This window comes from Polypterus senegalus, unplaced genomic scaffold (assembly GCF_016835505.1).
Source record: "Polypterus senegalus isolate Bchr_013 unplaced genomic scaffold, ASM1683550v1 scaffold_19, whole genome shotgun sequence".
NCBI lineage: Eukaryota > Metazoa > Chordata > Cladistia > Polypteriformes > Polypteridae > Polypterus > Polypterus senegalus.
In genome coordinates, this window is record NW_024377211.1 from 93,703 (window position 1) to 119,444 (window position 25,742).

Sequence of the window (25,742 nt, forward strand, 5' to 3'; positions counted from 1 at the left end):
TCATCATTTTCATTGTACCTTTCCAGGTGTTCTAATTGTTTAATGTATCCATTGTTTACTAATTACTGGGCCTGACGCTACAGTATTTGCAGCCTTTGATTATTCAGTGTTGTTTGCCTGGGTGTCTGCTCTGCTCATTTTTAATTGTCATTAATAAGATACAATGAAGGGGAAAAACTGCACAGAGAAAGGGCAAAATAGAATGAAATCAACAAAAGAGAGTTAAGCATTTAAATCTATAGCAAAAGCAGAAATATTTCTAAATGTCTTCTAATTGTAAAAATCATGCTGCTGTGCTTTTCTGAATGTAGAGAAAATGAAGAGACAAAAATCCCAGCTAATTAATTGAGCTCATTGTTATCAGGTGTTGTCACTGATTAGGAATCGGGTTTGAACAAAAACCTGCAGCCACAGGGGGGTCCCCAGGACCAACTTTGAGAACCCCTGCTGTAGAACAATGAATCACAGTATATTTAATTTAGCCTTTTTGACATTATTTAACAAAAAAAGACAGTTTAATGTCAAAGTGAAAGCAAATCTCTGCAGGGTGCTCTAAATTAATTACAACATATGGACCACATAATAATTGATTGCGTAAGTGTTTACCCTTGTCAAGTCAGCATTTGGTAGATGCACGTTTAGCAGCCATGACAGCCTTGAGTCAGTGTGGACGGGTCTTGACCAACTTTGCTCATCTGGATACTGCTCGTTTTTTTTCCCATTTTTATTTGCAAAAAGTGCTCACGCTATCCCTGTTTGCCTAATGTTTGCAAGTGAACTTTCCAGCCACAAATTATCAGTTGGATTGAGATCTGGGGTTTGTTCCAGAATGTGAAATTAGACAATCCTGGATCTCAGAATGAATTCCAGTTTTGCTATAGTGGCATTTCGCCTTAGTGGATTAGGCGGTTCTAGAAAGCCAGGTGTCAGTTGGCTCACGCAATCCCAGATAGGCTGATCTGGATTAACTTGCGTTCATGGCAATGTTTACAAGCCCTTATCAGTCAAGCGTTAAACAGCTGAATAACCATGCACTGCAAGTCTGACAAACTGAGAGATCAGCCTTCACTCAAACAGAACAAGAGGAGCTGGTGGCAGTGCATGAAGATTACCGACACATCACATGAAAGAGGAGCAACAGAGCAGCAGCAGTCAAGGAAAGGGAGATGGCTTGGGGGGAATAGCACTGACGAGGTGAATGCGTAAAACAGTTAATCAGTGAAATCTGTGTAAACTTTGTGCGGTAAATTGTTGCATTGTACAAAATGTACTCCTGACAGTATTACTGTAGTTGAAATATTTTATGTCCGCAAGCAAGAATTGTGTTTCATATTTGCAATATTAATGATAGGAAAAAAAGTCAAAGATCCATGACACTAAGTGTTCAGTATGGCTAGAGGTTCGTGGTTCATGTGTTCATGAATCCTGACATACTTTAACCGGATTTCACACTCATCCTGTTTTCTAGAGCAGATCCTTGGACTCTGACTCGCCCACTCCAGGATATTAATGTGGTTTTGAAGCCATTCGTGTGTAGCTTTCCCTTTGAAGTAAAGGTTGTTGTCTAGAACTATTTTGTCTAGGCGCCCTTTTTGTTGCAGATTACATCGGTTTTTCCTCCAGGATTTCCCTGCATTTTTATAGCATTCATTTTACCTTCTGCCTTCACGAGCCCTCAAGGGCCTGCAGTAGGTGCATCACAGTGGGCATGGTGCATTTTTAATAATGTGCAGTGTTGCCAAACCTGGTGTTTAGTTTGACAGCCAAAAAGCTCAATTTTGGACTGTTAGACCATTTAGCCTTCTTCCAGCTGAAGTTCGAATCCCCCATGTGTCTTCTGGAAAACTGTAGCCAAGATGTCCTGTGCATTTCTTACAGCAGTGTATTTCTGTGCCACTTTTTGACAAAGCAACAACTGGTGAAGTGCTTGGGGAACACTTGTTGTCTACACGGTCTCTTCAGTCTTAGCCGCTGTAGCTTGTAACTACTTTAGCATTCTCACAGGTCTCTTGGTGGCGTCCTTCAGGTTTTTGTGGATAGCCTGCTCAAGGCTGATTTACAACAGCGCCATACTCTTTGCTTATTCTGAATATTTTCTTGTATCCATCTCCTAACTTCTGCTTTTCAATGACCTTTTCACAAAGTAGTCTGGAGTGTGATTTTTGGCTTCATTGTGTAGGATAGGCCACAATACTGACTCATAGTTTGAACTTCCCAGATATAGTCAGGCGTATATATAAGCTGCAATCAGATGAAACCCCTTGACTTCTGACATGTGATCTCCAGTGAACTAATATGTGGCTTGTAAAATAAATTGGCTGCACCAGCAATGATTACGGGGTGTTATTTTGCAATACTTATGCACTCATGCATATATGCAATCAATTGTTTTGGTAATTAATTTAGGCCATTTTGCGGAGATCTGTTATAATGTCAACATTAAAGTGTATTTTTCTGTTGATCAGTGTCAAAAAAGCCAAATTCAATCGGCTGTAATTCAGTTTTGTATAATATTAAAATGTGAACATTTCCAAGGGTGTGAATACTTTATCAGCACTGTAAAAGATCTGAGTTTGTATTTATTTAAAATATAAGTCAACATGTGTTTCATGCATATACAGGGTGGGACATTTATATGGATACACCTTAATAAAATGGGGATAGTTGGTGATATTGACTTCCTGTTTGTGGCACATTAGTATATGTGAGGGGGGAAACTTTTCAAGATGTGTGGTGACCATGGTGGCCATTTTGAAGTCGGCCATTTTGGATCCAACTTTTGTTTTTTCAATAGGAAAAGGAAAACAATGGTGTACTTGGTTTTAACGTAACTTTATTCTTTCATGAGTTATTTTCAAGTTTCTGACCACTTATAAAATGTGTTCAATGTGCTGCCCATTGTGTTGGATTGTCAATGCAACCCTCTTCTCCCACTCTTCACACACTGATAGCAACACCGCAGGAGAAATGCTAGCACAGGCTTCCAGTATCCGTAGTTTCAGGTGCTGCACATCGCGTATCTTCACAGCATAGACAATTGCCTTCAGATGACCCCAAAGATAAAAGTCTAAGGGGTCAGATCGGGAGAGCTTGGGGCCATTCAACTGGCCCACAACAACCAATCCACTTTCCAGGAAACTGTTCATCTAGGAATGCTCGGACCTGACACCCATCAGGTGGTGGTGCACCATCTTGCTGGAAAAACTCAAGGAACGTGCCAGCTTCAGTGCATAAAGAGGGAAACACATCATCATGTAGCAATTTCGCATATCCAGTGGCCTTGAGGTTTCCATTGATGAAGAATGGCCCACTATCTTTGTACCCCATATACCACACCATACCATCAATTTTTTTGTTCCAACAGTCTTGTAGGTATCTATCCAATGTGGGTTAGTTTCAGACCAATAGTGGTGGTTTTCTTTGTTAACTTCACCATTCACATAAAAGTTTGCCTCATCACTGAACAAAATCTTCTGCGTAAACGGAGGGTCCTGTTCCAATTTTGTTTTGCCCATTCTGCAAATTCAGTGCGCTGATCTGGGTCATCCTCGTTGAGATGCTGCAGTAGCTGGAGTTTGTAAGGGTGCCATTTGTGAGTAGCTAATATCCGCCAAAGGGATGTTCGACTAATGCCACTCTCAGGTGACATGCGGCGAGTGCTACGCTGTGGGCTCTTGCTGAATGAAGCTAGGACAGCCACTGATGTTTCTTCATTAGTGACAAGTTTTCATGTCCACATTTTGGCAAATCCAACACTGAACCAGTTTCACGAAACATAGCAAGCTGTTTGCTAACTGTAGCATGGGAGATGGGTGGTCTCATAGGGTGTCTTGCATTGAAATCTGCTGCAATGACCCGGTTACAGCGTTCACCAGACATCAACACAATTTCTATCCGCTCCTCAAGTGTTAACCTCTGCGACATGTCAATGGCTGTAAACAAAGAGAAACTTGTAAATAATTCATGAAAGAATAAAGTTACGTTAAAACCAAGCACACCATTGTTTTTCTTGTGAACTTCCCAATAAGTTTGATGTGTCACATGACCCTCTTCCTATCGAAAAAACAAAAGTTGGATCCAAAATGGCCGACTTCCAAATGGCCACCATGGTCACCACCCATCTTGAAAAGTTTCCCCCCTCACATATACTAATGTGCCACAAACAGGAAGTTAATATCACCAACCATTCCCATTTTATTAAGGTGTATCCATATAAATGGCCCACCCTGTATAATGGACAGTTCAGTATTTCTTGTGTGTCTGTGTGGTTCTACTCCCTCAAAATCAGTGATTCTCACCATACTTATCTAAAAGAGGTGTTTAACCATGCGACTCTAGGTATGTGCTAAGTTGCTGTAGTTGTGGAATTTCACAAAGATATCTGACTTATTCTGTCAAAAGGTAATAACAAAAAGGCCAGTATAGACACACAAACATAAACGTAACTGCACACCATAATGAGTGAAGTCTCTGATTGCAGCAGACCTTTAGTTTTGTCTCAGATGACCTGGAGGGTGTTGGGGGTGTCTGACCTTCAGGGGTCTAAAGCAGTAGATATATATGTTATTCATAAAGGATCCAGAAGAAGGTTCAGACTACTTTTAAGATGGCTGCTAAGGAGTTATGTTGGGCCTGTTTTCCCACAGCTAATAGACTTGCTATACCTGAGTAGAATCACATCTAGAGTTCTGTCAACCCCTCTCCCTCATGAGGCACCCACCTCTTCAGTCTTACTTGATACAGTCAGATGCTTTCTTCAGGGCCGGGGTGCAAATGTCTGCAATATGTTATAAAGTGCAGAGTGAGGTTGGGTGATAAATACATTTTTGCTGTTGGATCAAAGCATGTGAAGGAGGTCTGTTTTCACCAAGCCCTCATTCAAGACTTGAAAATACCCATCTGTGCAGCGCCTTTAATCTACAAAAGGAGAGAAAAGGAAAACTAGAGTGGGGCGTGGTGTCAAGAAATGAGATGGTGAGCCGTCTGTTTTCCAAACTCGCCTTATCGTGAGGAGGATCATGGGTTAATAAGGTGTTGCCAGGTTGGGAAAAATAACGAGTCATAGATAAACAATTTGACAGCAATGTCAATACCAACAACATTCTAACTGTATCCAGCACTACTTGTTGCACTCGTGTGGTTCATATTTATGCTTTTCTTTACATTTCATTTAATTTAAAGATGGCATTCCAATGAGTAGGTTACATGACATTTAGACACACTCTGCATGGCCAAAAATCTGTGAAGACCCCCTCCAAAGTATTGTGTTCGTGTACTTCATTGTTATCAGGTTCATAAGACCAAGCACATACCTATGCTCAAGCAGCAGAATTGACTTTAAACAGGACCTGTCATCAGACACTACCATTACTACAAGTCAGTAAGTAAAATGGCTGCTCTACTAGATCTGCTCCCACTTAGTTATAAGTACAATTATTGTGAAGTGGAAGCTTCAAGGAGCAACAACAACAACTCAGTCACAAAGTGGTAGACCACACAAACCTACATAGTGGGACCACTGAGTGCTGACAAACATAATGTGTACAAAAAAAATATCACCTCTCATCTGTTCCATCACTAACAACAGAGTTCCAAACTGCCTCTGGAAGTGACATCAACACCAGAGCTTTGTGAAATGGGTTTCCATGGCTGAGCAGCTGCACAAAAGCTTAAGATTACTGTATGCAATGCTAAGCGTTGTCTGGAGTGGTGGAAAGTATGCCACCATTGGACTGTGGACCAATGTGTTCGCTTGAGTAATGAATCTCACTTCTGGTAGTCTGATGAATAAATCTCAGTTTGACAGATTCCAGGAGGATGCTATGGACTGCATAGTGTTTACTTGAGCATGGGAAAGGTGCTATATAAATAAAATGTATTATTATTATTTATTATCACTGTAAACTTTGGTGGATAAGATATGATGGTCTGGGGCTGTTTTTAAGGGTTTGGGATAGGCCCCTTGTTAATGCTATGACATACAAAGACATGCTAGACCAGGGTTGTCAAACTCCAGGCCTGGAGGGCCGCAGTGGCTGCAGGTTTTCATTCTAACCCTTTTCCTAATCAGTGACCAGTTTTCACTGCTAATTAACTCCTTTACCCTTCATTTTAATAGCCCTGTTGGAAGAGTTCAGCCCTCTGAATTGATTCCTTTCTTCTTTAAATGACAGCCAAACAGAAATGAGACGTGAAATGAGTCGACAGATGACCAGCTAAACTGGGATTTCAAATTCCAACCAATCTCTTAATCAGAAGCCGATTCTTGCTGTTAATTAAACCCGCTATTTAATTCCATGGCTTGTTTCTGCTCTCATTCTGCCACAGCAGACATTTCCAAAACTGTTTATTTTTTTATGTTCTTTCTAAGATCCCCGTCAAGATGTTTTGGTGACCTGAGAGATCAGCCTTACCGAGACCATCACCTTTCTTTGTTTTCAGGTATTGTGTGGTGGGCACAGGTAAGCTGGTCATGTGGTGGCTCGTTTTGTGTCTCATTATTGTTTGGCTGCTAATTAAGGGAAAAGAGACAACTAAGGGGCCTGAGTCAAGTTAATTAAAACTAAGGTAAAAGATCTTAATTAGCAGCAAAAATTGGTCACTAATGAAGAAGATGGTTAGAATGAAAATCTGCAGCCCACCAGGACTGGAGTTCGACACCCGTTTCAACTTTGTGGGGGGGGTGATTAGGCTTTTTCTGGTCTGGCATGATTGTGCCGTGTGCACAAAGCCTGGTCCATAAAGACATGCAGGTACTCAAGGGACCAACATAGAGTCCTAAACTCAACCCAGATACAACAACAACATTTATTTATATAGCACATTTTCATACAAACAGTAGCTCAAAGTGCTTTACATATTAAAGAATAGAAAAATGAAAGACACAATTTATAAAATAAAATAAATCAACATTAATTAACATTGAATAAGAGTAAGGTTCAATGGCCAGGGGGGACAGAAAACACAAAAAAAACTCCAGACGGCTGGAGAAAAAATAAAATCTGTACGATTCCAGACCATGAGACCGCCCAGTCCCCTCTGGGCATTCTACCTAACATAAATGAAACAGTCCTCTTTGGATTTAGGATTCTCACGGAAGGGCTTGATGATGATGATGGTCACGTAGACTTCTGCCTTTTAATCCGTCCATCATTGTTGGAGAATCATGAAGCTTAGAGTAGGTGGAGGTGGCGCAGGCCACCACCACAAAGAAACCGGAAAAAGAAACAGAAAAGAGAGTAGGGGTCAGTATGGATTTTAGAGCCACCATGAATAGTTGTTATGATGAATTGAACATACAGAGTATCAGGATTAAGTTAAATTAAGATTAAAATGAAGTTATAAAAAATGAATACTTTTGAGATGGATTACAATGCCAATTGTGAGCAAGATCTTCTCATCCAACATCAGTACCCAATGCTCATTTTAATGAATGGACACAGATTCCCCCAGACACAATCCAAGATGTCATTGAAGGCCTTCCCAGAAGAGTGGAGGGTAAGTATAGCCATCAAGGAGGGATTTGTCTCATTTATCCACAAGACTTTTTTCCAGAATTCTGCAGGCTCTTTTAAGTCCTTTATCTCAAACTGTAATCTGTCCATCCTGGTTTTGTGGCTAACTAGTGGTTTGTGTCTTACAGTGTGACGTCTGTACTTCTATTCATGAAGTCATCTCTGACATGCACATATCTGCCTCCTGAAGACTGTGTATGATCTGTCGGACAGGTGTTTGGGGCTTTTCCTTTACTATAGTGAGGATTCGTCTGTCATTAACTTTGGAGGTCTTCCTTGGCCTACCAGTCCCTTTGTGATTATAGAGCTCACCAGTGTGTTCTTTCTTCTTAATGATATTCCAGACAGTTGATTTTGGTCATCCTAAAGTTTTACTAATGTCTCTGGTGGTTCTACTCCTGTTTTCCAGCCTCAAAATGGCTTCTTTGACTTTCTCTGGAACAGCTCTGGTCCTTGTGTTGAACAATGGCAGCTACAGACACCAAAGGGTAGAAACAGGCTGAGGTATCTTATGAAGCAATGAACCCGACCTGAAGAATCACAAGCACCTTTGACACCAAACATCCCCAACATTATGGTGCCCTGAAATGGGGGACTGTGTATAAAGTGCTGTCATTTCTACATGTTGTGACCAAAATGTATACAAATACCCTTAACTTAAAAGTCTGTATTGTGCACTTTAATCACATCTGAACTGTTTGATTTGTAATTTAAACCGTGGAGCAGAGGAGTCAATCAAAGAAAAATGTGTCTTTATCTCAAACATTATGGAGGGCACTGCATATCAGAAGATTAATACCGGTGGATGGTATCGTGTATTGAATTTTTAGATGGGTCCCGGTGTTTGTAATTTAAAAGAAAAAGAGTTTAAGAAATTTGTACATTGAAGGCAGTTGTGGACAATCGAATTCTATTTCTCAGTAATGAAGTAGTATCCCGTCAAATTATTATGACCAGACTACAGTTGGTGGCATAACTAGAATTTTACTACGTGTGTCACACATATGTGTCAAAGCAAAGTTTGCAAATGTCTCAAAGGGCAGCCATTCCATTTCACATAATGCTTGAGGAGGCCATTGTCGAAAGACTTGTGTTATTTACAGCATTAACTGATGCTTCGTTTTACTTCAGGAGTGTATTGAAGTTAGCTTTATCTTTACTAAGAAACTGAGATTTTAGGTTTTAATCTGAAAGTTAACAACTTAACAGTTTAACAATACATTGTAAGAAAATTATAAATGGAGAGAATGCAATTCTCCTTTCGGAAAAATGGAACCATAAAGTGAACCATAGTACGGCTGTGTAGAGGCAGCTGAATCTTTTTCCCAAATATAATCCGTTATATGAATAAAACTCCTAAATCTCTAAATAAAAGTGAATACAATTTGAAAGGGGATTTCTTTAATAACATATTATATATTGAAGCAGGGTGGCATGGTGGCGCAGTGGGTAGCACTGCTGCCTCGCAGTTAGGAGACCCGGGCTCGCTTTCCTGCGTGGAGTTTGCATGTTCTCCCCGTGTCTGCGTGGGTTTCCTCCGGGCGCTCCGGTTTCCTCCCACAATCCAAAGACATGCAGGTTAGGTGCATTGGTGATTCTAAATTGGCCCTAGTGTGTGCTTGGTGTGTGGGTGTGTTTGTGTGTGTCCTGCGGTGGGTTGGCACCCTGCCCAGGATTGGTTCCTGCCTTGTGCCCTGTGTTGGCTGGGATTGGCTCCAGCAGACCCCCGTGACCCTGTATTCGGATTCAGCGGGTTAGAGAATGGATGGATTTCTTTAATAACATATTATATATTGAAGCAGGGTGGCACGGTGGCGCAGTGGGTAGCACTGCTGCCTCGCAGTTAGGAGACCCGGGCTCGCTTTCCTGCGTGGAGTTTGCATGTTGTCTGCGTGGGTTTCCTCCCACAGTCCAAAGACATGCAGGTTAGGTGGATTGGCGATTCTAAATTGTGCTTGGTGTGTGCCCTGTGGTGGGCTGGCATCCTGCCCGGGGTCTTGTTCCTGCCTTGCACCCTGTGTTGGCTGGGATTGGCTCCAGCAGACCCCCATGACCCTCTGTTAGGATATAGCGGGTTGGACACTGACTGACTGAGCTGTGCACTGTGTAAAAATGGACATTTTGATATGGTGTGGGTGTATGTGTGCCCTGAGGTGGGCTGGCGCCCTGCCCGAGGTTTGTTTCCTGCCTTGCGCCCTGTGTTGGCTGGGATTGGCTCCCATGACCCTTTTTAGGATGTAGCGGGTTGGATGGATGGATATTGAAGCAACTAAATATTCAGTTCAATTTGGAGTCCAAATGAAGGGAGGAAGTAAGCATTCCTTAAAATTAACCAGAGTTAGAATGGCGCTGTGCTTGGAGAACCCGTTTTTGATTTGTGCACAAATTCTTCTTCAGGAGGTATCATCGCATATCATAACATAGCACTGTCAAGCCTTCTTACTCCACTTGAGGCCTGTGGGGGGCTGCAGCCTATCCCACCGGTGCCGGGTGCAGGGCAGGAACAGACCATTTTGAAACAGATTTAAACTTCTGCAGATCAGCTTTCAAACAATGCAGTGGCAGTTGGCATCAGTTTAACATTCACCTTTGTCAAGGAAATAAAAATCGTTTGATTTTCAAATTATACAATTTGTATGCTAACACTGAATCAATTACTACTCTTACTAAAGCATAGTTTTCTTAAGTGACCCAGCAAAGCTTAATGGATTTTTTTAAACTCTTTAAGAAAACATTTATTCCACCTCTCTCGGTGTCTCAGTTCGCAGTAATTATTCCTTTTTTGAGTTTTTCTTTAATATTAGATTTATTTTATCACTACTTCCGCCAAACTCAGGACATAAATATGTGTGCCTGCTGAAATAAAATGGATGACATTCTGTAAATTGTTCCTAATTTATGAGAAATAGGATAGAGCTGCCAGGCAAGAGGAAGGCCTAAAAGAAGGTTTATGGATGTGGTGAGAGAGGACATGCAGGTGATGGGTGTAACAGAACAAGATGATGGAGAAGACAGGAAGATATGGAAGAAGATGATCCACTGTGGCAACCCAGAAGAAGAAGAAGAATTATTCCAAAAACTTGCTCTTGGAAAGCATGGAAAAGATTCAGCCTCCCCGTTTCATCATAACTTCAGGTGTGGTGTCATTCATCTGAGATGGGATCCAAACGACCAAGTGAGAATGAAAGCGAGAGGACAAACAAGTGCTTCAGTTGTTAGGGTAAATATTGTGAGGGCAAAATGAATGCAGCAAAATACAAGGGGTTTCCGGATACAGTCTGTAAGAAACCTGCATCTCAGGGAGAAGGCTGATTTTCCAGTAGGATGATGACCCCGAGCCTAAAGCCAAAGCTACACAGAAAAGGTATAAAATCAGCAATGCTTACGTCCTGCGGCCTTGTTTATTAAGTTTAAACACAAACAAAAATAAAGGCTCAAAATGTGTGTACGCAGCTTCCTGCAAAAACATCAGGATTTATAAAGGAACACTTGATGAAGAAACATGCAGAACGGTACAGCAACTGTGACTCACGCGTATGCAAAATTTTAGAGACCTTGGGAAATGACGACACCTTTGATCAAATCAGATAAATGGCAGCTTACAAGCATAATGAAACATATCACCCATCTGTTATTATGATGTTCGTCACATCAACACACATTTCACACCTCAAAAATGATGACTGTGATGTACTAGTACCTGCACTGAGGCAGTCCATCACTTTAGACTGTCTGTTTTCACTTCCCAGTGAACTGAGTAATAGGTGAGGAATACTTCAGCCAAGCTTCACCTCGCCATGTCCAATGTGCTGGGTGCCTTAACACCGACCGACAAAGTGCTTCATCCAGTTTTCGTATGGTGCGGGTGTATATACACATAACATATTGTTACCAACACAAAAAAGGCAAGTTGCACTTGTGTAAAACTTTACGAATGTATTTGGAGCACTTTATTGCACTCATATTGCAATAAGGTCAACTAGCAAGATTGAAGCCGCTTTCGTGAACTGTAAGCGGGTAAATTCTGTTAACATGCAAGTCATCCGTGATGCCAAGATAAGACTGACAATCGTCAGGACTGCATAATACCGCACAAAACACCGGCGACTAGCGATCTGCTTCGTCACAAGAGATGGGAACTTTTTTTTTTAATTTCACGCATGGTGCAGCTGGCGCTCATGTAATTCAACGTATTTGCGCTTGTTGCCGATACCTGCGCTTAGGGCACCAGCTAGATTTTCTTTGCATGCCCTCTAATTTAGAGATACACATTTCTATCTCACGCTACTGGATGCGTCATGTGGATTCAGTACCAGCCAATGAAGGTCCTCAGCATTTTGATTGCATATGTATGAGGGTGATTAGCATAGTCCATATATGGTTAGTTCAGGTGGAACTGGGCGGGTTTGAGGCGCATTCACAAACACAAATGTACAAAACGACTGAGATTTATAAAAAGTAAATTGCACGGAAATGTGCTTACACCAAGTTTTATAAATCTGACTTTTTTTTGCCGTAAACATTTTCCTGTTTTTTTTGATGTGCGCTTATTTTCACAATCAAATCCATGCAATTTTTTTTTTTTTTTTATAAATGAGGCCCCAGATATCAGTCCAACTGAACATTTTTGGCTGGATTTCCAAAAGTCTGTTCACTCACAATCCCCATTAACCTGACAGAGTTCAGGCAGTTTTGCCAAGAATAACAGAGAAACATGTCAGGGTCCAGATGTGCAAAGCTGATAAGAGACCTGTCCACACGGACTCCAGGCTTTCAAGCCTGCCAAAGATACAAACACGAAAGGAGCCTTAAGTGCAATCATGTAAGCACCACAACAACCTCTGTAGTAACAATATGTCTTGTTATGTGTGCGTATTGTTTATATTTCAAGGTACACATTGCATGTCAGTTTTAACATTATTTACTGAGCATGACATATTGCTTTGAACTATAACACATGGAAACAGATTTTGGCTTCTAAAGAAGAACAGAATGAATTAAACAAAACTGAAAAAAGACATGAAACTTAATGATATCCAGTATGATTAAGGAAAACGTAACAATGTAACAATCTCAAACCTGTTTAAAGCTAAATAAAAACTATTATTATTTTGGGGACACCTGGCACAGTGGCTGAACTCTTAGACAGTCATTATTTGTGTGGAATTTGCCCTGTTAGATAGATAGATAGATAGATAGATAGATAGATAGATAGAAAGATAGATAGATAGATAGATAGATAGGCACTATATAGATAGATAGATAGATAGATAGATAGATAGATAGATAGAAATTAGATAGATAGATAGATAGATAGATAGATAGATAGATAGATAGGCACTATACGATAGATAGATAGATAGATAGATAGATAGATAGATAGATAGATAGATTGCTAGGTCTCCAATTTTCTTCCATTCACGTTCCAGTGGTATGTAAGTAAGGGTAACATGATAGTAATAGGCCTTTGATGGACTGGCATCAGTGGACAGAAACGGACAGTTGCTTTAGGTGTACAGCAGTACACAGCCTGGCACGGATAGCCTTTCCCTACCAGGTTATTGAAAAAGGTCTTGAAAAAGAAAGAAGGGCCAACACTACAAATATGGACTCTCTGCATAAACTTATTGTGATTGTCAATAAAAGGCTTTGAAACTTATGAAATGCTTGTAATTATACCTCAGTATACCACAGAAACATCTGACAAAAAGATCTAAAAACACTGAAGCAGCAAACTTTGTGAAAACCAACACTTGTGTCATTCTCAAAACTTTTGGCCATGACTGTACACTGTCAGATATTTAGCTGGGCCACATTCTACACATGCTGTTTTGCTCCAGAACTGTCCATTAGTGGTGTATAGTAGGCTATGAATTAAGATTTTAAATAAAGTCGTTATGAACTGTGTAGGCAAGGTAAATATATAAACAGTAGGGGGAGCAAAAGAAGCAGATAGCAACTGGGAGTAATAAAGACACACATCTTTTGTAGATGTTCTGATTCAGGTTTATTAATAAATCAAGAGACTTTGTGAGTTAGTCACTTGCCTCACATTGAATCCCACTCCTGACACCATGTGCTGTTCTCTGTTCATTCTGGAAGCATCAGTAAAGGATTCAACACACTAAGCACAAGAACCGGTGGACAAAGCACAGAAAACATGTAGACGTGGCACTGCAAGTATACTGGCAGATCAGAGACAGCCTAAAGATCACGTCTTTATGTTGGGGGACAGAATCATCATCTCTACCAGAATTAGATCAGTGATCCTGGATAAATTATACTTTACTTATACTTATAACTTATACTTATTGTAATATATTGTACTTATACATTGCTCTTCAAGGTATTCAAAGAACAAGCACGCAAAGTACATGTACTGGCCTGTCATGTCCACCGATATAGAACAAATGATGGAAAAATGTAGTGCTTCTCAACAACATCTCCCAAGAAATCAAAGAGAAGCCCTAAAAAAAACACACAACTTATCTGAATGGTACAAAGTTGGTGTCGACATCTTTGAGCTACAAGATCAGTCATTTCTCCTCACAGTAGATTATTTTTCTAAATACCCAGATGTACAGCAGATTAGGGACAAAACAGCACAAATGGTGATTGCAAAACTGAAAGCTGTGTTTTCAAAGCATTGGAATTCCTACGGAAGTGATTAGCGACCACGTTCCTTTTGCCATTGCAGAGGTGCGGGAGTTTGCATAAGACAGGGATATAATATGGAAGTTTCTGAGACTTGGATATCCTCAGTCAAACGGTATGGCAGAGAGAGCAATAAAGACAATTACAGTAATGCTTCAGAAGGCTTTCCAGACCAACACAGATGCACATCTCGCATTACTTAGTCTGAGAAACACCCCAACGATAGGGTGAGGTTTCTCACCAGCTGAGTTCCTGATGGGCCGTGTTCTCAAACACCCTGCCTGTAACAAGTCCCATGCTGAAACCCAGACACGCAAAGAAAGTCCAGCAGAGACTGTGATGGTCAGTGCAGAAACCCAGCTAGAAAGAAAACAAACCCCATACATATCAACAAACTAAAAAGACTATGGATATTGTTTCAGTTGACATTATATATTGTCATTGAATTGCGATAAATTCTTGTTCAGAGTTCCTCCTTCTTTCTCGTCTATGTGAAAACAGCACGACATATGACATTGGGACTTTGATAGTGATGATGGATTTGAAAGGGGAATGTGTTTTATGCATTTTATGGAGATATGCTCAGGAGAGGAGAGGAATGAATGGGTGGAGTAGAGCGTCAGAAGTGATTTGTGACAGATGGGTATCAGCAAGAGTGAAAGGGAAGGTCTACAGGACGGTAGTGAGACCAGCTATGTTATATGGGGTGGAGACAGAGACACTGACCACAAAGCAGGAGACAGAGGTGGAGGTGGCAGAGTTAAAGATGCTAAGATTTGCATTGGGTGTGATGAGGATGGACAGGATTAGAAATGAGTACATTAGAGGGTCAGGTTAAGTTGGACGGTTGGGAGACAAACTCAGAAAGGCTTGATTGCATTGGTTTGGACATGTGCAGAGGAGAGATGCTGAATGTATTGGGAAAAGGATGCTAAGGATAGAGTCACCAGGGAAGAGGAAAAGAGGAAGGCCTAAGAGAAGGTTTATGAATGTGATGAGAGATGACATGCAGGTGGTGGGTGTGACAGAACAAGATGCAGAGGACAGAAAGATATGGAAGAAGATGATCCGCTGTGGCGACCCCTGACGGGAGCAGCCGAAAGAAGAAGCAGATGTAGTTATTTCATGGTACTAATTACTTTTTATTTTAGGGATAGGCTCCAGCACCCCCTTTGACTCTGTTCAGGACTAAGCAGGTTAGAAAACAATTTTTTATTTTGTATTTCCATACATTTAAAATATGAATCTTAAAAAAAACTTTTTTTCAGTCTTTCAGTTTTCTTTTCCTCATTTCCTGCAGTGTATTATTTCCCAAGAAAGAAAGGTTTAATTGACTGACCATTAAAAAATTAAACACTCAATTTATACTTTAAAAATACAGAATATTTACAGGACAACAGCTGAAATCATTAAAAAGGAAATGAGCAGAGTTCCAATGCATTTGCCTTACCTTTTTACTTTTCTTTCAAGTCTTCGTTTTCTTTTATTTTTCCTCTGTACATTCTGCAAAATATTTAATGCTGAAGACATTTCCTATGACACGTCACTAGGCTTCTTGCTTTCCACATATTGTACATTATATTAATTTTCACCTAGTTTTTAAACTTCTCATTTTCTGATATCATTTCCTCAAACTTACCATAAAGTGTTTTTCTTTAGTTTTATTCCTGGGAAATCTTTTTGTATTCTCCGCCACACCTTGGTATCAAAACTGCATTTCCATAGTTCGGCCATTTCAGTCTGCATTAAAAGCTCTTCATCTTGGGCACCTGCCACCCCTCCTTACTTTTCTTTTGAACCAGTTTTGCTCAGCGTTTAGAATGATATGCATAGCTTCCAGTGCTCTTTCTTTGATACAGTTTTCCATGCTTTCTCTTCACTTGATATTTCCTTAATCCAAATTCCCCATTTTTCTTCAGTGTATTTTTCTTAGTAATTTCCAATTGTACCATACTTCATTTTCTCCATTTTTAAGTTCTACTTCTTCTAAGAAAGTGCCAGTTTGTTAAGGTGATAAGGTGTCTTGAAAGCCGTTTTTTTTTTTTTTTGATGCTTTATAGATCACAAATCTCCTGAACACTTGTCCCAAATTATACCTTAACATATTACTTTTGTTTAATTATTTTTTAAACTAATGATATTATTACTGTTGCATATTTTAATGGTAAAGGGGCCGTTATATCTGGCAGATCTTTGCACCCTTAACCTTTTTGCTTTAATTTTTTTTCTTGCAAGTTTTTCACATATGGAAGCTGAAAAGAAATTGAAAAGTTAACGAAACCCTAGAAATTCTGGAATGGAATGGAAGACAGATATACTCTATTGCCAAACGTATTGGGACGCCTGCCTTTACAAACACATGAACTTTAATGACATGCCATTCTTAACATATAGGCTTTAGTGTGGAGTTGGTCCACCCTTTGCAGCTCTAACCGCTTCAGCTCTTCTGGGAAGCCTTTCTAGAAGGTGTAGGAGTGTGTTTAGGGGAATGTGTGACCATTCAGAGCATTTGTGAGGGTTAGGGTTAGAGAAGGCCTGGCTCACTCGGTCTCCGCTCTAATTCATCCCAAAGGTGTTCTATCGAGTTGAGGTCAGGGCTCTGTGTAGGCCAGTCAAGTTCCTTCACACCAAACTCGCTCATCCATTTCTTTACAGACCTTGCTTTGTGCACTTGTGTGTGTGCAGTCATGTTGGAACAGGAAGGGGCCATCCTCAAACTGTACCCACAAAGTTGGAAGCATGAAATTGTCCAAAATGGAAGCATCAAGAGTTCCTTTCACTGGAACTAAGGGGGCCAAACCCAACCCCTGACAAACAACCCCACACTATAATCCACCCCTCCACCAATGTTTACACTTGGCACAATACAGTCCGGCAAGTACCGCTCTCCTGGCAAACTCCAAACCCAGACTCGTCCATCAGATTGAGTGATTTGTCACTCCAGAGGACACGTCTGCACTGTTCTAGAGTCCAGTGGGGTGGGCTTTACACCACTGCATCTGACGCTTTGGATTGCACTTGGTAATGTAAGGCTTGGATGCAGCTGCTTTGCCATAGAAACCCACTCCATGAAGCTCTCTCTCTCTGTGCACTGTTGTTGAACTTTGAGGTCTGTAACTATCAACTCTGCAGAAAGTTGGCGATGGATACCTCATTCATAGTCTGCTTCTCAGTGAAAACTTACACATGCCCATTTGGAACTGTCATCGATAAGCGATGAGCGGAGGACATTAGCGCCTACATAGGAAAGCACTGGGACAGAAGACTTCATCATCCATCATAACTTGCAACAACAGCTCTCATTGACCAACATTTAGAAAGAAAACTGCTGTATTAATAAAATGTATCTATTGCATATATACATAATGTACATTTAGACAGTACTAGATACCCAAAAACATGTTTTTTTTTTCCCTAAATGTTGGTCAATAAGAGGAATTTGTGCTAGTTTGCTGGGTATCTCCTGCTGCAATAAATAACCTTGGTGTTCCAGTTTCAAGTTGAATAAAGCTGGTTTTCCTAAACTCCTAAGACACAGCCTCATCTTTTGGGTGCGAGGCAGCGACTCACGCATCACAAGGTCAATCACTAAACCCACTTTATCTGATACTAGGTCACAGTGGACTGGAGTCTATCTCAGTAGCTTTGGACTTAAGGCTGGAACCATCCTCAAAACCGCTTGTTTTTAATTCCAATGCAGCTACTAAAAGATATAATAGGATCGTGTAAGATACAAAAATGACAAGGAGGCTAAGCTTGAAGCATCAACACAAGTAACAAGGCACTTATGATATATGGGAGCAGAGTGACAGTCCCTAGGGTCTGAAGACCCCATTAGAGTTCAAGGATTAAACTGATTTAACCTCTGAGGGGACTTTATAAAAGTGTCACGAGACTTAGACAGAGTCACAGAGAGCAAAGCCACGACTCTAAATGAATGCTCCCTGTTTCCTTCCTCAATTTAAAAATTTTATAATTCCTTATTTCCATTTTCAGGAACATCATGTTTGTTGTTCCTGCTATTCAATTTCATCCTGTGACAATGTTAATGCCCAAAAATAATCATTAACACATTGATGCTATAAGAGTTGCAATATCTGGTTTTCTCCAATAAGTACAGAAAACGGGTGGATGCTAGAAATAAAGTGACATAGTATTCTACATTTTATTTGTCATTTAAATATGATAGTCAACACTTTCTTATGAAATTACTGAAAATTTCAATTGTTAATGTAATGTAACAACACTGACTCTTGCATCAACTTGGAGACGACTTCATCACTTAGCAGTCGCATGTATATATAGATTAATAGATAGTACCTTATTTGTCTCCAACTGGGTCAAGCTCCTGTACATAGCGTCACCAGCATGGGAAATTATCGCCGCTCCTGTTCAAAACTTTACAACAAATCTGGGCCAAGTGGCGCCAAGTACACCGTGGAATGCAAAAGTTTAAACCCCTTTGCTGGAGACGACTTCATCACTTAGCAGTCGCATGTATATATAGATTAATAGATAGTACCTTATTTGTCTCCAAGGGGAAATTAAAAACTTTACAACAAATCTATACACCGTGGAATGCAAAAGTTTAAACCCCCTTTGCTTAAAATGTGTTACTGTGAATAGTTGTGTGAGTAGAAGATGTACTGATCACCAAAAGGGAGAAAAATGACAGTTCTTTTCAGCATTTAATACAAGAGTAGTGTATTGTTTTTGCTTTCTACAACTGTACAGTGAAAAGAGGAAAAGAGTATCATGCAAAAGTTTGGGCACCCCAGGATATTTGAGGTCTCAGATAATGTTTACCAAGGCTTCTGAGGGTCGCCAACTTGCATGATAGGGGCTTCACAGCACAGCAGCTTCAAGCACATCTTACCAGTGCACGTCGAAAGAAGCAGGTCTCAGTTTGTACTGTGAAGAAGACACTTCATTATAAAGTCTGCAGTAGCCCACAGCTGGTATTTCAGTTACTTTTCCATTTATTTGCTGGGCAGACACTTTTATAAGAAGAGTTAAACATAATCGAGTAACATTAGGCCAGGGCCTCGTTGTTCGGCAACTGTAGTAGAACTGGTAACAAAAGTTCATTGCCACTGTCACACACGTGCGAGTTGGAGGCAGTCAAAGAGCCTAAAGGTGAGTGAAATCTCGCAAGACAAGGGTTTATCACGTGGTGCTTACCTGACTCTCTTTCTGTCTACAGAAAACCGGAAGACAAGTAAAACAGTCTCAAAATCACAAATCCAAAATGGCCGCGATGACGTCACTTCCGGTTTCCCTCTGATGACTCGATTACTTCAGTCTGCTCCTGGTGACGTTGGTTCCGTGGTCCCGCCTCCAAACGTCACTTCCTGCCAACCACTTCCTCCCATCATCCCATCCTCTATATAAACGCCATTTTGTTACAGCATTTCATTCATTTGTGTACTGGAAAAAAGTCATATTTGGATCATTCTTTTCATTTTGTCTGGACGACAATATACGGGGATAAAACCCCAAAACTTTTTCTATTTTGAGGACTCGTTATTTATTACACCACAAAGGAAAAGATGTAATAACTCATACATTTACAATAAAAGGTTAACAAGTGATAAAGCAATTAAACTTAAAGTAACAACAAATCAGCCAACAACATGAACGCTCATAGACCAAAGTTTGTTTTTCATCCCCTGTCCCTACTTTGTGCTTTAGGGAATGGCGCTCTTACTGCCATCCACCCTGTCACACCTGCAGCACAGAGTCTCCTCTTCACTGCTCAGCGCACACTTCTTAGTAGTTTTAACCAGATTGTTTTGAAAGATATCTTGCTGACATATTAATTCATTTTTTGTTAAGTTTTAAATTATATTTTGATGTAGTTGCTATATTTCTAATCAGGTTTTGTTAATTGCTCTCCTTGAGTCCAATCATTTATGAATACATTATTTAAAGATAAGGTGTCATATGATCTGTTCCAATGTTCTTTTTGACTCCTTCAAAGACTGATTATGATACAGTCAATTATATGTAGCGGTGGAAATTTAAATCATTTCTATTTTTCCTTTTCTATTTTTACTTCCAATATACTGAAATTAGGCAGAAAATATGTCATTATGGCCAAAATATTGAAATTCAGAGCTTAAGAGAGTCACTTCATAGACTGCCTCCGACTCACTGGCTGTTCCTAAACAATTCCCTTAACCTTTCCAATATAATAATATATTATAACATACACAACAATGTGCCCAGACCTTGGAACTGCCTTGGCCAAAAAATGTATGCTAAATGTACAATTCTGCTTACATATTGGATGCTGGTGTATTGATATTTTTTTTCTGTCCCTCGTTCTCCATTACAATTATCCTCTGTGGTTTTATCCTCAAACTCAAGCAACTCTAAATTCAAGTGGTCACCATGCTTTTCTGGAAAGGATTGCTTCTTCTCACCATACCTTGTATAAACCATCTGGATTTGAACTGCTGGACAGGTCTGTAAATTAGAGTAATTCTCTGACATCATATCCTCCTTAAAACCGTTTCCAGGTTGACGGTTTTGTATTCCAACACTAACAGAGAAATTTCCAGAATCCTCCTCTTTAGAAAACGTAGCCCCTCCTTCATGCAGCTATCATCTTATGCAAGGTGGAGAAAATCCCATTCACAGTCTTCTTCATTGATGCATGCGAGTCTCTGCTCCATGTCAAGTACTGCAGAAGACAAAACATTCACCATGAAGGTTTCTCTTACATTTCACAGAAGAACCACATCCATTCACACTATTGTTCCTCCTGTTTCCATGTGAACATAATAAATTATTATTCCATTAAAAAATAATCTCAAAATTGACTGCAAAGTTGCAATTACAATTTAAAGAGCAAATATACAATAATTCACAAATCAAGCTCTATAAGAGCCAAACAGCACACAGAGAAAGCACTTGTGCCCACCACTGATGTAAAAAGGTCTACTATCAGTAAAGTCCTGAGCTGGGTGTACAGAGGAGCGCCAAACAAACTGAAGAGCAATAGCAGTCACTCAAAAGGGATAAGGTGTCATGACTGTCAAGTTCTTTGACTGCCTTCATAACGATCATAATCTGTCTTATTGGTGAAATTATCACTATTTTTCCTTTTCATTTACTATATACTGATAGAAATATGTAATGCAAATATTGATTGGCTGAATACTCTGAGCCTCCATCACTGTGAAAACATACAATTGCCAGACTGAAGCCTTGCCAATGCTAAAATGTCAACGTACATATATCTGTTATGATATTTTTGTCCCGTCTCCATTAATATCTCTGTGGTCATATCTAATTAAGTGGTCACAGTTTGGAAAGTTTTCTCACATACCTTGACATTATTTGAACGTGGATCTAAATAGGAATCTGATCATATCTCCAACCTTTCATTACGTGTATTCAAACAAAAGAAATTTCCAGATTCTTTGAAACGAGCCTTCATAGTATCAGTCTTATGCAAGTGAATCTTCCAGCTTTCATGCAGCGAGTCTCTCCATTCAATTAGAGAAACATTCCTGAGTACTATCAGTAAAGTCCTGAGCTGGGTGTACAGAGGAGCGCCAAACAAACTGAAGAGCAATAGCAGTCACTCAGGGTGTGCTGAAGGAGAAGGGAAGGGTGAAAACATACAGTAAAGAAAAAAGAATTCAAATGAGAGTAACTGTGAGTAACAATTTGTCTTATTGGTGTCACTAATATGGAGAATGCAGGGGAAACAGTATTGTGTGATACAGTTGAGGCTTCCATGCAAAGAAAATAAAAAAGTGTTCTGCATCTTATCATGAAAATTCAATGCGTCATACCCTTCACGGTTCCAGTGTACCATGTCGTTCTTGAGTGTCTTGCATCACCTTCCATCTTGGCCAGGACTGAAGCTATTCTTGCACCCTCTCTTCTTCTTTTGTCAGAATAGCATTCAACCCTGAAATTAGAGCAACTGAATTCATAAAACAAACGTCAAAAGATGAAGGAAACTGCTATTTTATCGTAGTCATGTTTGTTACCAATTCTGCTCATCATTTGCTCAAGCACAGTTGAACAATTTATACACCTAAACTTACAACAGTCAAAGTGTCTCGGTTACAAGGAACAATCATGAATCGCGTCACCGAATTAGATAGATAGATAGATAGATAGATACTTTATTGATCCCCAAGGAGAAATTCACATACTCCAGCAGCAGCATACTGATAAAAACAATATTAAAGAGCAATAAAAACGCAGTGCAAGTAAAAAAAATGCAAGGCAGGTATAACAGTTTATAATCTTGTGTAGTGTTCATGTTTAACGTAATAGTGTTCCTTCTAGGATGTCCGCGAAATTTCGAGACCTGCGACCTTCTTCTGTTAGACTCTTTATGGAAAAGCAACCTTAACCTCGATTATCCGACATAAACATGTTTCCTGTTGCGAAAAGAGTATTAATCAGCCCTTTCATCACCTCGGGTCCTCCAGCTGCCCCGTGCGCCCTTTTCGCACCTTGGTGGGTGGCTGCCGTCTGACAAACACTTCTGCCCACCAATACTGCTGTCTTCGCATAGGCATCTCGTTACACTAAATTTGGTTTTTCTCACTTGTTTTCTTGGTGTACCTTTTATATCCCGGACTAAAATCCCACCTTTCACGTTGTTAAACTATGACGGTGACTCTCTCGCCAGCATACATTGACCTACACTCTACAATACTGACTGCAACTTGCACAGCACAACTCTCACCTACACCTAAACTAGCCAGCACTAACCTCTGTTTTGCGTCGTGTTCCTGTGGTGACACCGTCTCTCAACAGTAACCAGGACTACATTGTTATCGTGGTATTTGAAAGAACGTGGTTCAAGTTTGGGTGTTTGAGCGGCAGCAGCTTACCTTAAAAATCACGCGGGTTTGCAAGACAATGCATGTCATTCACAGTCAGCCCACACTTACTCAAAATGTCACCAATAGGCGAGTGAGCCGGGGAGGTTAGCGCTTCTAAATGTTGGTCAATGAGAGCCGTTGTTGCAAGTTTTGATGGGTAGTGAAGTCTTCTCTCCCAACGCTTGTCTACGCAAGCGCAAACGTCCCCTCTCGGCTCATTCGCGTATTGATGACAGATCCAATTGGGCGTGTGCGTGAGTAGTCATAAAAACCTGCGTTATTTATGATAATCTGCTCCTGCTCACACACCCCAACCTCAATATTTAAAAAAAATATTTATTTATTTAATTTATTCATTCATTTAAAGAACAGTCAAATGTCAGCTTGGGGATAAATAAGGATCTATCTATCTATCTATCTATCTCTTACATAATGACAAAGCTCCCAATTGATTTGCCAGTCATTTCAAAAGTGAACATCACGCTTGTACATACACTAAACACTACAGTTCAAATCAGATCTTATTTTATTTTCAGACAGATATTATGCTATTACAAATTCAGTCAAGCATTACTGCTGTTAGAAATGGCTGTGCATGTTACCCATAATCCTAAACCAAAAAAAGTGTGAACGGCCCTCCAGGAAGAAAACTGGCTGATCAAGGACTGGAAATGTGCCTTTAATTTACTATTCATCAAATAGATTTTTTATTGTATTGTTTCGTTAAGAGCGTGAACAGCCCCCTGGATTAATCCTGGCTGACCCGAGAGGCAGTTCACACCTCTGTGAAGTTAATGGTTCCACTCTGAATCCAGAAGGGAGAATCAGAATCAGAGTCAGATTTATTGGTCAAGTGTGCACACACACAAGGAATTTGACTCTGGTTTGGGTGACTTTCCAACGATAAGTTACATAATGGACATACACACAACAGTTAATCACACTCTTTAAATTAAAAAAAAACACAAGACAGAGAATGTAAATATATAGATATATTCATACAAAGTGCAGAGCGCAGGAAATGCTGAAATGAACACTGGGGAAAAAAGGAAGGAAAGCTAAAAACACACTCTCTTGCATGAATTAGCTAAATATATAAGGTCGTCCAGATCTAATTATGCAATTTTCATTATGCTTTAACTTATTAAGTTTACTACACAGAAAATCACCCAAAAAATCCTGGACCATCAATAAATGTGCAAACTGCCGACATGAAGAATCGTCTTCGCGCCGAACTGGAATCATTCCCACATAAATCAAAGTCATCCAGACGATCTGGATTTGCATAGTTAGATCTGGACCACCATGTAAGTAGAAATATTAAAAATATTTCACTCTTCCTTCTCCTCTGTGGCATGTAAGTACAGCACATAAGTGTCTGATTTTAATATCAACACTGATGGAGTTCATCTTTTCATTCACATCCCAAAGCAGATTCTCTGGCCTGGCATCTAAATATTTCCTTTTCATTTTTGCAAAACTTCTGACATCCTTTCCTGAGCACAAAGCCCTGTACCAACTCACTGTGTACTCACAAAACTTATACATCTGTAGAGTGGCATGGTTGCCACAAATTACTGTATCTGAAAGAATGGCAGTCTGTGCCCAGGTGCCAGTAAACATGCAGACCTGATAGATGGGAACTCTGGTAGGGTGGCCACAAATTACCAGATCGAAGGTGGAGGATGCATTTGTGGTGAAACTTCCTTCAAGTGAAGAATGGGCACAAAAACTTGTAGACTTTGGGAGTAAAACAAAATTGGTCAGGAAAATAATTTTTGCTATAATTGATAGCATTTTACCTGACACAATGTCCTATTGCCATTAAAAAAGGTACTTCCTTTCAGCATATTTAAATTTTTTTAACCATTTCCTTGTGTTTTTTTAATCCCTAAAAATACATTAGAAAATTGTCTTGTTTCACATATTGGAGACTCATACATTGAAATATCTATCTCTGTAGATAGATATATATCTATCTATCTCTCCATCTATCTAATATAATATAAATCTATATATTATATATAATATATACATATATGTGTGTGTATATGTGACACAGCACAAAAACAAATATCTCCAAATATAAAAACACCACATCTGCCTCCTGCTTGTAACCTGAATTCAAACTGTGTGTCATCAGTACCACAATGTTATTAAACAGAAGCAGCCTCAAGCCAAGCTTAAATATGAATTAAAAACTTTATTTTTCCTTCTAAGGTACACAGAAGACTTTGAAATGAATGGAAGATCAATTGAGACAATTTTCATATACAAAGAGTCGAGAGCTATATTTGAATGTAGAAGTGAGACATTGCCCAAGGTGTTAATGCTCTATCGACCCTTGGGTTGGGGTTGTGTCAGTTTGTTAGTCACGCATTCACACACACTGTGACTCAAAACACACAAAGACTCATGGCCAGAATGTGTGAATCACAAAGACATAGAGAGTTATTTGTTTATGAACATTGTGAACTAAACCTCAACTTGACCTGGCACGTTACATTATGCACGTTACACTTTTGTTGTACTTTTATTACTGATTGTTCTGTTTAAAATGACTGGAACCTCAAGTCATTACATTAATGGATATGTGTAACTAACAGTGAACACACTATAACAAAAAGACAAAAGTCATCTATATGAATATAAAATGAAGTTATTTTCTGTATAAAAATAAACATTAACAAAAGCATTCATAAAACACCTTTTATATTAT

At 39.8% G+C, this 25,742-nt stretch overlaps 1 protein-coding gene across 1 annotated transcript in view; it reads left to right on the forward strand.

Moving 5' to 3' along the window:
* The window catches only part of LOC120519259 (zinc finger protein 850-like), a 101,767-nt gene extending 93,570 nt beyond the window's left edge, over positions 1-8,197 (forward strand). Inside the window, exon 9 of the mRNA XM_039742408.1 lies at positions 7,643-8,197. The gene's annotated coding sequence lies outside the window, so the exon portion shown is untranslated. The remainder of the gene's footprint in view (positions 1-7,642) is intronic.
* The last annotated feature ends 17,545 nt before the right edge of the window (positions 8,198-25,742 follow it).